Source organism: Zea mays, chromosome 1, assembly GCF_902167145.1.
Source record: "Zea mays cultivar B73 chromosome 1, Zm-B73-REFERENCE-NAM-5.0, whole genome shotgun sequence".
In the NCBI taxonomy this organism is placed as follows: domain Eukaryota; kingdom Viridiplantae; phylum Streptophyta; class Magnoliopsida; order Poales; family Poaceae; genus Zea; species Zea mays.
The window spans coordinates 166,661,677-166,675,867 of NC_050096.1; the positions used below are offsets into that span (position 1 = coordinate 166,661,677).

General features: G+C 46.6%; 1 pseudogene across 1 annotated transcript; it reads right to left on the reverse strand.

The window, feature by feature from the left end:
• Positions 1-11,104: 11,104 nt before the first annotated feature.
• LOC103640497 (uncharacterized) lies at positions 11,105-12,068 on the reverse strand (annotated as a pseudogene). The gene is made up of 3 exons (NR_157395.1): positions 11,769-12,068; positions 11,593-11,647; positions 11,105-11,514 (listed from the first exon to the last, which is right to left on the reverse strand). The product of NR_157395.1 is annotated as an uncharacterized protein (transcript).
• Between the last annotated feature and the right edge of the window lie 2,123 nt (positions 12,069-14,191).

The window sequence follows — 14,191 nt, forward strand, 5'->3', positions numbered from 1 at the left end:
CCTACACATTGCATTCCTATGCATACATTGAAGTGATATTTGCAGGTATTATTGATGCACGGAAGTGTTATAGAACCTATTGTGGTTGTTCGAGGAAATGAGATGGTATTGGTTATATTGGGACTACTGAGTTCCATATCTACAAGTATTTCTGATTTTAATTGTGACTCTTTTAAAATGTTGATGAATTCAATTTGTGGTTTAAAGATCTCGTCAAAATTATTCGCTTGCTGAGATGTTTCATCTCACTCTTGCATTACTCAATGCAGGTGCTTGTTGCTCATCAAGGGAAGTGGGAAGTAGCAGCACATCCACCTTCACTCTTATAATAACACTGCTTAGGCGCAGTCATGATTTAATTAGAAGCTTCTTGTCAAAGGACGTTTGTTTCTAACTAGTTGTGCGCACTGGATAATTTAGCTCATGCCGTTATGGTTGTCTTCCCATTGCTAGCAGACTATTAATGTCTATTATGTTTTCTTATCATGATATCTATTTATACTTTGTTGCTTCCCCGTTCATGCCATTTTCAAAGGAGATGTTGTCGAAATTTTATATACGAATGTTAGATGTGTAGTTTAGTAGCATTCTGGGGTGTTTGTGGATCCCGGGGTGTTACAGTTGGTATCAAAGCTTAGGCTTTAGATTCTTGGCAATTTGAAGATAAATTTGACACACTTGCACATATAGGAAGGGTATGGGTTCAAGTATCTTTGATATATATTAGTGACTTTGAAGTGCAGATGACAATAATTTCACCCCTCTTGATTCCTTTACGGTGATGTGGTAAGTTGTTTATGGCTTAATGCTTGATATAATTTATTTCTGAAATTTTGATATTGTTTTATTAATGCGGTAAATATCGCTGATCATTTGTGAGAATGAAGTTGTTATTATGCTTGTGATATACAAGTATGCCTATGATGTTTTCACTATGTTTTTCATGGTTGAGTTTTATTACAATAATATTGTTATATATGCTTGACTGAGGATGTTTCTAAGAGGAGTGTGAATTGCATGTTTTGGGGTACAAGGTAATCATCAATTTGAATTTAAGTTGTTGAGCGGTTGGTGGATAGCTCCAACTATCTTTGCAAAGAATGATTGTTTATGTTGAGAAACCAGTTCTGAAAGAAATGAATATTGGTACTTGTATATGGATTTTGGGGGAAGTCTTTACATAGCCAGAATGGCTTACATGTCTCTCTTCTATCGTGTGTTTTAGTAGCCACAAAGCCTAGATGTGGTTTAAAGTGTTTGCATGTTAGTCATGATAATTGTAGAATAAATCTTTGATTTTTCTTGATCCATTGATTATGTATGAATACGTTGAGGATTTGATGGTTCTCTTCCCGATGCATGTTTGTGGAGCCATTGTTGGACCACTTATCTATTGGTTTGAATGAAGTCATTGCCTAGCCTAGAGTTGGTTGTGTGTGGTTATTCACCTATTCCTAAATGATGTTGTTTTTACATCAGCTTGGGATGTTTGCCAAATGTGTGAAGGATTATAGGGTTAGTATTGGCCCTTTATGTCTGGTACTCTAAGTGCATCATATGATAGAATGAAATGTAAGTTTCTAAACTACAATAGATGAAGACTCATATTATGTGTATGTTAACTTTAGTAGTTGGATATTTTTCTTAGTTGAGATGCTGAATGAAGTATAGTGACATGGGTTAAGCAAGTATTGTGTTGTTGTTGGGCTGTCAGTGCTCTATGTAGAGTTTTTGACATTTCTTCGATGAACTGTGCCGCACAAGATTTTATTGGCTTCTTGTCGACTTTATTGCTCCATTAGTTCTATAGATTTTCTCCCTTTTGGTGGGGTGCAAAGTATGTTAGATTACATGATTATCTTTTCATTATGGCAAGAACAAGGTTTAGGAAGAATAGGAGTTTTGTTTCAATAGAACTACTTGTTTCGTCGTGCTGTGAGGTGAGGTATTTGATCTTCTTATACATTCATCTGGTGTGGATGTTTCACCATTGAATTAAAATGAATTGTTGAAGTTGGTAAAGGTTGTGCTTAGTGCATATTACCCCTTCATAAAAGAGTGTCGTTTTAAGACATTGATGCTGATGTATGGCTGCATCCAAATTCGATGTTGTGAAATCGTAGTGTTGATTGCATCTATGACTTGGTTTGAGCTTCATTACATGTTGGTTCATGCTTGATGTCAGGTTGTGTAGTTTCCTTAGACAATTAGTCCAAGGTAGAAGTTCTTGTGTTAATTAAGACCAATAATGGACCCATGTTTCGAATGGTGGTGCTATATGGGGTACCTTGGGTGTTTTGCTTGGAGTGGTCGAATTCGAGGACGAATTCTTTTTAAGGGGGGTAGAGTGTAATATCCCAAAAAAAAAGTTGCCAAAGGTTTATCTTCGGTGCGTGGATGTGGGGAAAGAGTTGTGGGCCGTTGGATGCAAAGTCAAGAGACATCTGATGCGTCGTTTCTTTTTCCCACAAAACCCTAGTGGTCGCCCCCCTATTTTTCCCTTTTCTTGACCGCCAACCCCCCCTTTTCCCCACCCTTGGCCTCCCCTCCCCCTTCCCCTTGCAGCCACCCTCCACTACTTCCTCCTCCCTCTAGATCTCCCCCCACGCAGCAAGGATCGAGAAGAGGAGGAGCAAGATGGATTGAAGAGGAAGAGAGGATCAAGGAGATGTTCTACCCCCATCTCTTGCAGATTTTCTTGGGGAAACCCTAGGTAAGGATAGGATCCTTGTTCCTCCCTATAATTATATGCTTTTGGAGGTTGTGGATCATGTGGATTGAAGGATTAGAGGTTGTATTAGATGTGGGGTTAGGTTTTGATCTCGAATTTAATTTCTGCAGAATGGCAGATTCGACAGTTTCTGTTCATGTCAGTTTTCCGTGGTCTTAGTGGCCTCAAAAAAAATAAAAAGTCTATATATGAGTCGTAGATAATTTGTAGATCTTTCCGTGGCCGCGAAGAACACCTCAATCGGACATCAGAACAGAAAGTTATGACAGTTTGATTATAGAAGTTTTTCAGTCTCATAACTCTGTGCAGAATCTGTTCTCTTAAGAGTTAGGCAATTTTATCAACAGAATTAAACTGTGGGTTGGTAAAAGAAGTTGTAGATAATTTCATAAGCTTTCCAGATTGTTAAAGAGTGCATTTATATGATTTGTGAAACTCCAGTTATGTTTGTTTTACTGTGGCTGTTCCTGTTTGCCTGACAAAAATGAGTGGGTCTGTTCACTGGTGGGTTTCATCTAGTAAATGGCCAAATTGGCTCTTCCAACTATGGAGACTTTGTAGAGGGATAAAAGTTCTTACTTCCAACAGAATTTCATAATTTTTGGTTCAGTAGTTTGGGAGATATAGAATTTTAAAGTTAACCATACTGCTGTCTAAAACAGATTCAGTCAGTTATCTTGTCAGATGTTTTAGAACTTGTAGATGGCAGAATTTAATTATCCATTGAATACTGAAGTTGTAGAGTATTTTGTGTAGATACTCCTAGAGTATTTGTTTGATATCACCGCTGTTTTAATTTTAAAGATACAAAATTAACAAACAGCGCTGCTACTGTATGGCATGTGGTTCGGGGTGGGAGTCTTTCCACTGGGTCTTGGTTTCAAGTGTAGGAGTGTTTTGTTGATTGATGGCAAATGTTTGTGAAATATTTGTACTAAGTTTTATGCTCTCTAGCAGGTGGCTATACTCCAGATCATGTCTAGTACATTTCTTCTTCTTCGATGAAGGCAAGTGAATGTAGCGGTGGTTGCTTCCGTTCTAACCTGTTATTTCTATTGCCTACACTCTAATATTCAGAAGTATTGGATTCTTTCATAATTGGACTCTATGGGGATGCTTTACTTGCTTGCATTATACTGATGCTCAATCATATATTGATGATGATTATGATTCGAGTATGATTAATGAGATTAATTCACACCCCTGAAGGTAAATGAAGTATTATTTGAGGTTGGTATTGTATCTGAAGGTAAATGAAGTATTATTTGAGGTTGGTATTATATCTGAAGGTAAATAAAGTATTATTTGAGGTTTGTATTGTATCTGAAGGAAGTGAAGGTTATTGATAAATGCAGCATGCCATATACATTGCATGACTCATTTGCATCTGAAGTTTTGTCGTGACCTATGGTCCGACCGTACCGGTACAATTTAGCATCATACGTTGCCCGAGGAGGGGTACGATGCGGCTTCATACCCTTAGAGGTATGAAGGCAGAGGACATATGCATTGCATTCATATGCATTCATTGAAGTGATATTTGCAGATGATGTGGTTTTATACTCTCAGAGGTATGAAGATAGAGTACCTACACATTGCATTCCTATGCATACATTGAAGTGATATTTGCAGGTATTATTGATGCACGGAAGTGTTATAGAACCTATTGTGGTTGTTCGAGGAAATGAGATGGTATTGGTTATATTGGGACTACTGAGTTCCATATCTACAAGTATTTCTGATTTTAATTGTGACTCTTTTAAAATGTTGATGAATTCAATTTGTGGTTTAAAGATCTCGTCAAAATTATTCGCTTGCTGAGATGTTTCATCTCACTCTTGCATTACTCAATGCAGGTGCTTGTTGCTCATCAAGGGAAGTGGGAAGTAGCAGCACATCCACCTTCACTCTTATAATAACACTGCTTAGGCGCAGTCATGATTTAATTAGAAGCTTCTTGTCAAAGGACGTTTGTTTCTAACTAGTTATGCGCACTGGATAATTTAGCTCATGCCGTTATGGTTGTCTTCCCATTGCTAGCAGACTATTAATGTCTATTATGTTTTCTTATCATGATATCTATTTATACTTTGTTGCTTCCCCGTTCATGCCATTTTCAAAGGAGATGTTGTCGAAATTTTATATACGAATGTTAGATGTGTAGTTTAGTAGCATTCTGGGGTGTTTGTGGATCCCGCGGTGTTACAGATACACGACAATGAAGCGACACCGGATTCCAACGCTCAAGAGATGAAGCCACTTCTGGGATGAAAGCACCCTGCGATCTCAGCTGGCTGGCCATCCCATCAACCAAAGCCTGATGAGAAGAGCGGATGAGCATAATGACAAAAATTCATGCAACGTAAAGATTAAGCTAAAAGTACAGCACATTACCTGGAGGTTGGAAAAGAACGAAGAGATCCCCAAATCAGGAGAGATCAGCTGATAACCAGGTGCAAGACCACCATCCGAAGTAGCTTGCAACGGACCAGTAGGAATCAGCCCAGTGCCTTCAACAGAGCCAGACGCCAGATCAGCGGGGACGCTGCCCTCTAAAGCGACTCCCAGGTCCGGAGTTTGGGCTACAACCATGCAGCCAGAGTGTGGAGGCGAACCCGCATGAACGTCCATGGAAGTGCAGGAAGGAGACCCTGCTCGGGCACCCTCGGGGGCTGGGACACAGTTGGCACTGCTTACTTGAGCCGGATCATCCCCGGCAACACCCTCGGGGGCTGGGCAGTGGCTTACATTCTTCGCCCGAGCTAAGCCATCCCTGGCGACATCCTCGGGGGCTGGGCATGTGTCAGCACCATTCTTGGGGCCCATGCTCTCTGTAGTAACCACCTCTAAGGTTGACAGGCCCTCAGCCACTTCCATGGGACCAGGACAATCCAAGTCAGCATCCTGACCCTCGAGATCGCGCTCTAAGGTCGACGAGGCACGGGACGACCTCAGCCCAGCATCAGGCACGGCAGCGCAGATCTCAGTTGCGTCAACATCCACAGGCTCTGATAACAAGTCCTCTGGGACCATATCCTCCAGAGTTTGCTCAAAGTTGGCCAGGGACAGTTCTTGCAGACCAATAAGGGCAGACAAAGCAGGAGAAGGAACTCCACTACTTCCACCGCTGGCGATGAACTGCCGACTGTTTTTCCGAGTTAAAGGAACTTCATCTTCTTCCTCCTCATCTTCCACAGTAACAACGCAAGCAGCACCCCCATTGGGATCGGCAACACATGGAGCACACCCATTGGGATCAGCAGCAGTTTGGTCACACCCATTGGGGTCAGCGTCGGTAAGGCCGGTTGCAGGCACTTCTTCAGCAGCAGGAGCTAAGGTACCGGCGTCTTCATCAAAGCTGGATACTCGCCGGAGGCGTCTTCTCTTCTTCTTTTGCTCATCAGCAGAAGGCTCGGGCTGACTGGCTCGGCTAGGGCGCTTTGGACGAGTGCTGACAGGTTTCGGGACATCCAAAGTTGTATCAATCTCTGGAAGGGGCACCAGTGCCAAGGTACCATCAGGAGCAGCATCGGACGAATCCTCAGTTAATAGATCAAGCATATTATTTATGTCAGCATCACTGGGGTTCAGAGGCACTTCAAAATAAACCTGCCGTTCATCATCAGGAATTGCCCCGAGCGAAGCAACCAAAGTACTGACTTCCTCAGCAGAGGGTCGCACTCTAAGACCCAAATTGCTGTCAGTCACAGGCGGATTGGACACAAAAAGGATGAAAGCTTTGGGAGGAGGTAGGTTCCAAGCCGAGTATGCCACTGGAGCACCAACATTCGAAACTTTACCCCTGAGGATCGTTTCAAGTCGGTTTACCAAGTCAACAGAAGGAATTCTCTTATTGGTAACCCGAGTTGAGTCGGCCAGCCCTTGATACAGATATGCTGGATAGGCCCTGTCTTTCAGTGGCTGAATGTTCTTGAAAACAAAATCAGTGACCACAGCTTCGGCAGTCAAACCTCTCTCTTTCAGTAATCTAACTTCGGTAAGCAACACACCTGCCTCGGCAACTTCCTGATCTGTGGGAGACTCAGTCCAACTCGGAGTACGAACGTCTGGCTGTCTTCCTGACCGAGAAGGGAGAGAATTTCCATAATTGTCAACTATAAACCACTCCAGACGCCACCCTTTAATGCTATCTTTGAGGGGAATCTCAAGATACTCGGTCTTCCGCCCACGGCGCATCTCCAAACTAGCACCTCCGACCAGCTGATGTTGCCCCCCAGCCATTCCAGGGCGGCAGTGATACAGATACTTCCATAAACCAAAATGCGGCAGCACACCGAGGTAGGCTTCGCATAGGTGAACGAAAATGGAGATTTGGAGAATGGAATTAGGGTTTAAGTGGGTCAAGTTGATATGATAAAAGTCAAGAAGGCCACGGAAAAAAGGAGAGATTGGAAGGCCGAGGCCGCGGAGAAGAAAAGAAGCATAAACTACTGACTCATGGGTATCTTCGGTTGGGACAGTAGTCCCATGGCAAATCCGCCAAGAACAGAGTTCCCGCGGAGGAAGAACCCCAATGGAGACAAGACGGAGAAGATCAGTTTCGGAAATAACGGACATGTGGTTACCTGCGAAAGGTAACTGACTGTTGGGGTCGATTGCGGGGATCACCGCAGCAGACGAGTTCGCAGTTTTTCTCTTGGGCGCCATCTTGCTTCTCACTGGTGGGCAGGGTAGGAGGCGAGTGGCAGAGGAGATTCAGATGCGGGAATGCAAGAACTAGGGCACGGAAAGCAAAGGCGGCTAAAAGCGCAACTCTTATGGGATATTCTTGAGCCAGATACCCATTCAAAAAGTGCCCAGTCATCACCCGGCGGTTATTTCCGAAACCCCAGCATGCCACGTGGACATCCGACAGTTATTTCTAAGAAAACCGACGTGCCACTTCATCACTCGGTTATTATCCTCAAAATAACTCATGAGGCTGGCTATCACTCGGCGTTGCCTCTAAAACGCTGACCTCGTGTTTAATCGCTCGGCATTACTTCTAAAATGCCAGCGTCAACCTTCAATCACTCGGCGTTGCCACTAAAACGCTGACCTCGTGTTTAATCGCTCGGCATTACTTCTAAAATGCCAGCGTCAACCTTCAATCACTCGGCGTTGCCACTAAAACGCTGACCTCGTGTTCAATCGCTCGGCATTACTTCTAAAAATGCCGGCGTCAACCTTCAATCACTCGGCGCTGCCTCTAAAACGCTGACCTCGTGTTCAATCGCTCGGCATTACTTCTAAAATGCCAGCGTCAACCTTCAATCACTCGGCGTTGCCTCTAAAACGCTGACCTCGTGTTCAATCGCTCGGCATTACTGCTAAAATGCCGGTGTCAACCTTCAATCACTCGGCGTTGCTTCTAAAACGCTGACCTCGAATTCTGTCGCTCGGCGTTACTTCTAAAATGCCGATGTCGACCTTTAAACACTCGGTGTTGCCTCTAAAACGCCAAACTCGTATTCTATCACTCGGCATTACTTCTAAAATGTCGACACCGACCACGTATTCAATCGCTCGGCGTTACTTCTAAAATGCCGATGTCGACCTTTAAACACTCGGCGTTGCCTCTAAAACGCCAAACTCGTATTCTATCGCTCGGCATTACTTCTAAAATACCGACGCCGACCTTCTATCATTCGGCGTTGCCTCTAAAACGCTGGTCTTGTGTTCGATTGTTTGGTGTTACTTCTAAAAACGCTGATGTCAACCTTCACATCGCTCGGCGTTGTTTCTACTATATCAAAAGAAACAGTTCAACATTCAGAAAAAGCAACACCGAGTCATCGAAAAGGGGGGGTAAACGACAGTTCTTCATTAAGGGGAAGTTAATGAAATTACAAACCAACTCTTCGCGAGTTGGTGCTTCCCTACTTCTACTCTACATTACTACTACTACTAAACTACACTATACTACTCTACATTACCACTACATTATTCTAACTACACTATACTAATATCTAAAGACCAGTGGCGTTTAGCCACTGGCCTTGCTGCTGCTGCCCTTGCCGCCGTCGCCCCTGGTGCTGCCCGTGCTGCTGCCGCCTCTGGTGCTGCCCTTGCCGCCGCTGCCCCCGCCGCCGTAGCCGCCGTCACCGTCGCCGTCGCCACCGTCGTCGTCGTCGCCGTCGTCGTCGTCGTCGTCGTCATCTTCGTCCTCGCCGCCGTCCGAGTCCTCCTCGTCCGAGGAGAACTCGGACTCATCCGAGCCCTCAAGCCCGGAGCGCTCGATGGCCCGGATGTACGTCCAGACCTCCGCGGCAATCCCCTGGGAGTCGTCTGAATCATCAGACGACGCCGGGGGAGAGACGGGAGCTGGAGATCCCTCGGACTCGGAGGAGAACTCCTCCTCCGAGTATTCCGAGTCGCCGAAATCCTCCGACGGAGGAGTCGGCTCACGCTTGCGTTTGTGACCCTTGCCCATGGCGAAAGCAGATAGAAGGGAGGAGAAGGATGCAGTAAAGAACAGCGAAGAGATGTGAAAAAACCAGAGGAGCAAGGGCGTTATTTATAGAAGGGAAAGGCAACCGCTCACTTCCTACCGCGGTCACTGAACAGTCGCAAAGCATTCAATAAGCACTCCCACCCATCTGAAGACACGTCAGACGGCTGACGCCGTTTCATGCAACACTACACCCATTGGGACTCCAGTCAACAGCGCAAAGGATATGATTACACTAGCCGTCCCATCACATTACTACTCAGAAGCAGCCGGCTAAAACACTCAGCGCACCAAGCCGTCCCTTGCCCACACCCATTGGGGGGGGACGCCCAGGAATTATCAGTATATTTTTCAAAACGGTCACATCCGTGCAGAGCACGCAGTGAATACCTCAAGACAAAAATGAGATACCAGTAAGGATCAGAGGAAAGCCAAATATAGCCAGCAAAGTACAAGATGTGGCCGACAGAAGCGATGCAATGACTAGACAGAAAACGTCCATCAAACGTCCAATCAGTCGCAGAAGCAAATAAATTGCACTACCTAGCAAGATATGGATGGATTGCAAACTCGGCTGCTAAAGACAAAATATATGCTGACCTCTGCAGCAAAATATTGATGACATAATGCTGACCTCCAAAGCATAATGCAAATAACTTCATGCCAAATTCTACAAACGAAAGAGATGATTTTCAGCAAAGAGGCACGAAAGGAAGACCTTCGAATGGATTATCCTTAAAAAATCCATTTGAAGGTCGGGGGCTACACCCATTGGGTGCACCTCCGGTGCACCCCATGGATCATCATTCTAAACCGATAGAGCCGACTTCTAAAGCGTGGGACAAGATTGAAAAGGCCAATTCTCAACCGAGATGCAGGAGCGCGAATGGAGATAATCTTTGGGGAAGACCTTCGAGTAGATTATCTTCTAAAATCTACTCAAAGGTCGGGGGCTACACCCATTGGGTGCACCTCCGGTGCACCCAATAAAGTCCAGAATCCTACAATTCAAAATGCCGACCTCTAAGGCACAAGCACAAAACCAAACTTCGGTCGAATGAGTGATCGGAGCAAGAGAAGACAGCAGGAAGTCATTTTTCGGACCTTGGATCTTTGAGTTGATTACCTCTAAATCAACCCAAAGATCGGGGGCTTGTGGGGGATAGATATCCCCCGGGTCCACTAAAGAGATAAAAGACCTCACGAAAGGCCCAAAGGCCCAATAAATCGTAAGGTCGTTCTTTCGTGGGCCTGGGGAAAGACAATCAACGAAGCGGAGAAGACGTAAGACTAGATTGGAGCAAACCCAGACGGCCCACAACGTCGAGCGAGTAAATCGCAACAGAGACCCGACTTTCCCGCGCTGAAGCCCCCATGCAACAGAGTAATGCGAGGATAAGTCGGCAAGGGTTACGTAGGGATAAACTCGAGAGGTTTACTATCTTTCAGCTACTTGTAGCTATCATATCCACATGTGCTGCCCCACGGTCGAGTATATAAGGCCTAGGGGGCACCCCTTCAGAATGATCGGCCCTACTTTTACTTAGCCACCCACGTAAACTCTCTGCGCCCTCAATCCAGAGAGTCCTCTTGTAACCTCGCTCATATACTCACCAGGACGTAGGGTATTACGCATCTTTAAGCGGCCCGAACCTGTAAACCTTGTCCACTGTCCTTCGTGCGATCGGCACGAACCATTTTGCTACAGTCGTCGACACCGTCCTACTCCTAAAAACACCTTGAGGGGCAACCCCGGGTGTGCGGTCGGACCCAAAACACCGACAATTGCCACATGTTAATTTTGTGGCAAATATATGTTCGCCATAAATAGAGTGACGTGGCAAAAAAATATGTGGCAATTAATTTTGTAGCAAGTGGGATGAGGTGCGACTGACATGGCAGCTGATATTTCAAACAAATGGTGAAGAATATTTTTGTCATAAAGCATGATGATGTGACAGCTAACATGATGGGTTTATTACATTTTTAGTTCATCATCAATCAATAAAAAACAACATTTAATTGAATTCAAACCAAATCGTGCATGCATTTCCATGAAACAACATGAGTGCACACAACTTTTCTATCATTCATTTCATGCCTAATTCTATCTTTTTCTTGCCTCTCAGTCTTTAGTTGAGATTGGAGCATTGAACATCGCACTATTTGAAGCTCCAATAAAGTGGCCTAGATGACTTCGTAGCTGAGTTCCTTGATTCAATTGACTCTGAGCCTTGCCTGGTTGCATACGTCCAGTTTCCATCTATCTGTTAAAGTTATGAAATTGTTGCGACAATGCTTGGATGTATTGCATTTGTTGTTGACCTGGGACCTACAAAAGGCTTTCTTCAAAAATTCAAGTTTTCAGGCGAAAGAACAATTGAACAGAAAAGAGGGAGTCAGTAATTGCCTGTAATTTTTGTTGAACTTGCCCCCTGTAAATCTTCTAGTTGAGGAAGTGCGCTCTACAGGAAAAATGTGGATACACCGATTCAGAACAAGATCAAGTAGAGGGAAACACATACTGCAGAGAAAATCTATAAATCTAAGCACAGATCCAAAGCCCCAATGTAAACCTAGCTTTACCTGCGCTAGCATCGCCCAGCAGCTGATGGCATCAACCGCTGTTGAGATGCTTGCATCAGCTTTTGCCTTTGCTGTTGTGGTCTTAGATGCCGCTGAGGGAAAGAGTATTCGTCATATTAGCGCCTGACCTAGGAGAGTTAGCTGCCATATGTGGTGCGGCCTCATCGGCTGAGAACTCCGTGAGCAGAGCGGAGGCGATCGTTGGAGCTCCGGCTGCGTCGCCTCGGCGTTCCTAGTAGATCCGGCGCAGCCACCGCTCGAGGTCATGGATGATTTGGTCTCCAATCTAGATCCACGGCTGGCTACGGGTGGCCCTGGCCACGTTCTTCTTATGGCGGGGTTATAGATGTCCAGAAAGCACGTGGCCCGTTAGCCCGGCACGAAGCACGTTATTTTAGCACGACACGAGCACGGCACGGCACGAGTTGAACCGGGCCCGGGCTCAGCCCGGCCCGGATAGCGTGCCGGGCCCGACAGACATTTGAGCCCGTTGGGCTGGCCCGAGCACGGCACGGTATCTGTCGGGCCTTTTAACCGGCCCGTTTATTTTAACCACAAGCCGCAAGACCACAAATCCCTGATACCCGGACGACCCAACCCCAGCCTCAGCCCAACCCAGCCACAACCGTCCACGTATAACATTAACACCCACCGGCAAACCCTAACCCACCCTTCCTCCCTCAGTCCCTCTCGCTCCCGGCGGCTGGTTCCCTCCTCCCGGCGGCGGCGCGCGTCTGGGCACGGAGCCGTTCCTGTACGTGGCGGCGCGGAGTGCAACTACCTCGTCTGGCTCCCCTACAACGGCCTCGGCAATCGCATGCTGTCCCTGGTCAGCACCTTCCTCTACGCGCTCCTCTCCGACCGCGTCATGCTCGTCCACTTCCCCGCCGACTTCACCGACCTGTTCTGCGAGCCATTCCCGGATGCCACGTGGGTGCTCCCGCCGGACTTCCCCGTCGCCAACCTGTCCGACCTCGGGATGAACCACGAGCAGTCGTACAGGAACCTCCTCGCCAGCAAGAAGATTGCGAACGACCCAATGGTGCAGTCGTCCGTACCACCACCATGGGTGTTTCTGAACCTGTGCCACGAGCAGGATATAGACAAGCTGTTCTACTGCAGCGACGACCAGCTCGCGCTCGCCAAGGTGAGCTGCCTGCTGCTGTTCAGCGGACTGGCAGGACGCGTTTGTGGGCTCGGGCTGGCACGGGCCACTAAATGGGCCGTGCTATCCGGGTCGGCCCGGCACGATCGGGCCTATACCGTGCCGTGCTCGGGAAGAAGTTTGGGCCCGTCGGGCGGCACGGCCCGGCACGGTTAAGTGGCCGGGCCTAACCGTGCCGGGCTCAAACGGGCCGGGCCAAGTCGGGCTCGGGCCGGGCCGGGCCGTGCCGCCCGTTTGGACATCTATAGGCGGGGTTCCTTCGGGAAGAAGATACAACCGTATTGTGGGACGTACAAGTATAGTTACAATACGACCGACGCAATGTTTGGTATTGTTCAGATACACATCAATATAACATTATTTTCGTCCGTAGCAATTTGCGAGGGAAAAAATATTATTTTTGCATGTTCATTAACAAGTGTATGACTCATAAATGGCGAATATGTATACCTGTATCTCTACTACTCTATAAGTACCTAACGTAGACTGTGGTGCATGGTTCTGCCTCCTCACGGTGCATACGACCCACATGTTAGTGTCTCCCTTCTTCCCCGTGCGCGCCCTCCCCCTCTACCCCTGCCTCCGCATGGTCCTAGCCGCAATCGGCCATGAAAGGAAAAATCCCGTCACTGCCATAGAAGGAAACACATCCCATCGCCGCTATCCACGCCTCACAGCAATCCAGCGCACAGGAATCCCATCGCCGAAGACCCGCACGCGCAGGACCACCTGGCCCAATCGTTCTTCCCATGCACCATGGATGCCCCGCCCATATCCTCCGCACCCCAAACGCAATCCACGCCTCGCCGCCATGGAAGGAATCGCAACCCAATGCCCTCGTCGCCATCCAGTGCACAGGACCACCATCGGCCCGCATCCCATCGCAAGTGCAGGACCACCCCCGCCATCTCATTCTTCCCATTCTACGTGCCAGCCCCGCCCGGATCTTGCGATACTCGAGTACTTCCCATTCTAAGCGCTAGCCCCGCCCAGATATTGCGATGCTCGAGTATAAGATGGAAGACACCTCTCTGAGCGCTCAAATATGAACACCACACCTCTCTGAAACACAAACAGACTTGGTTTACAAAATAGAGAACTACTTGGGTGGCTGTTCATCTGGCAATTTCAGGTTTGTGATTCTAGGTTTTATATATGTTTCCTTATGTCTAATTGACTATAGCTTTATCATCCGTGCAACCTTTCCATAAATAAATAAAGTTTTAGTTATAGTTGAATCAATATTTGTGGGCAATGT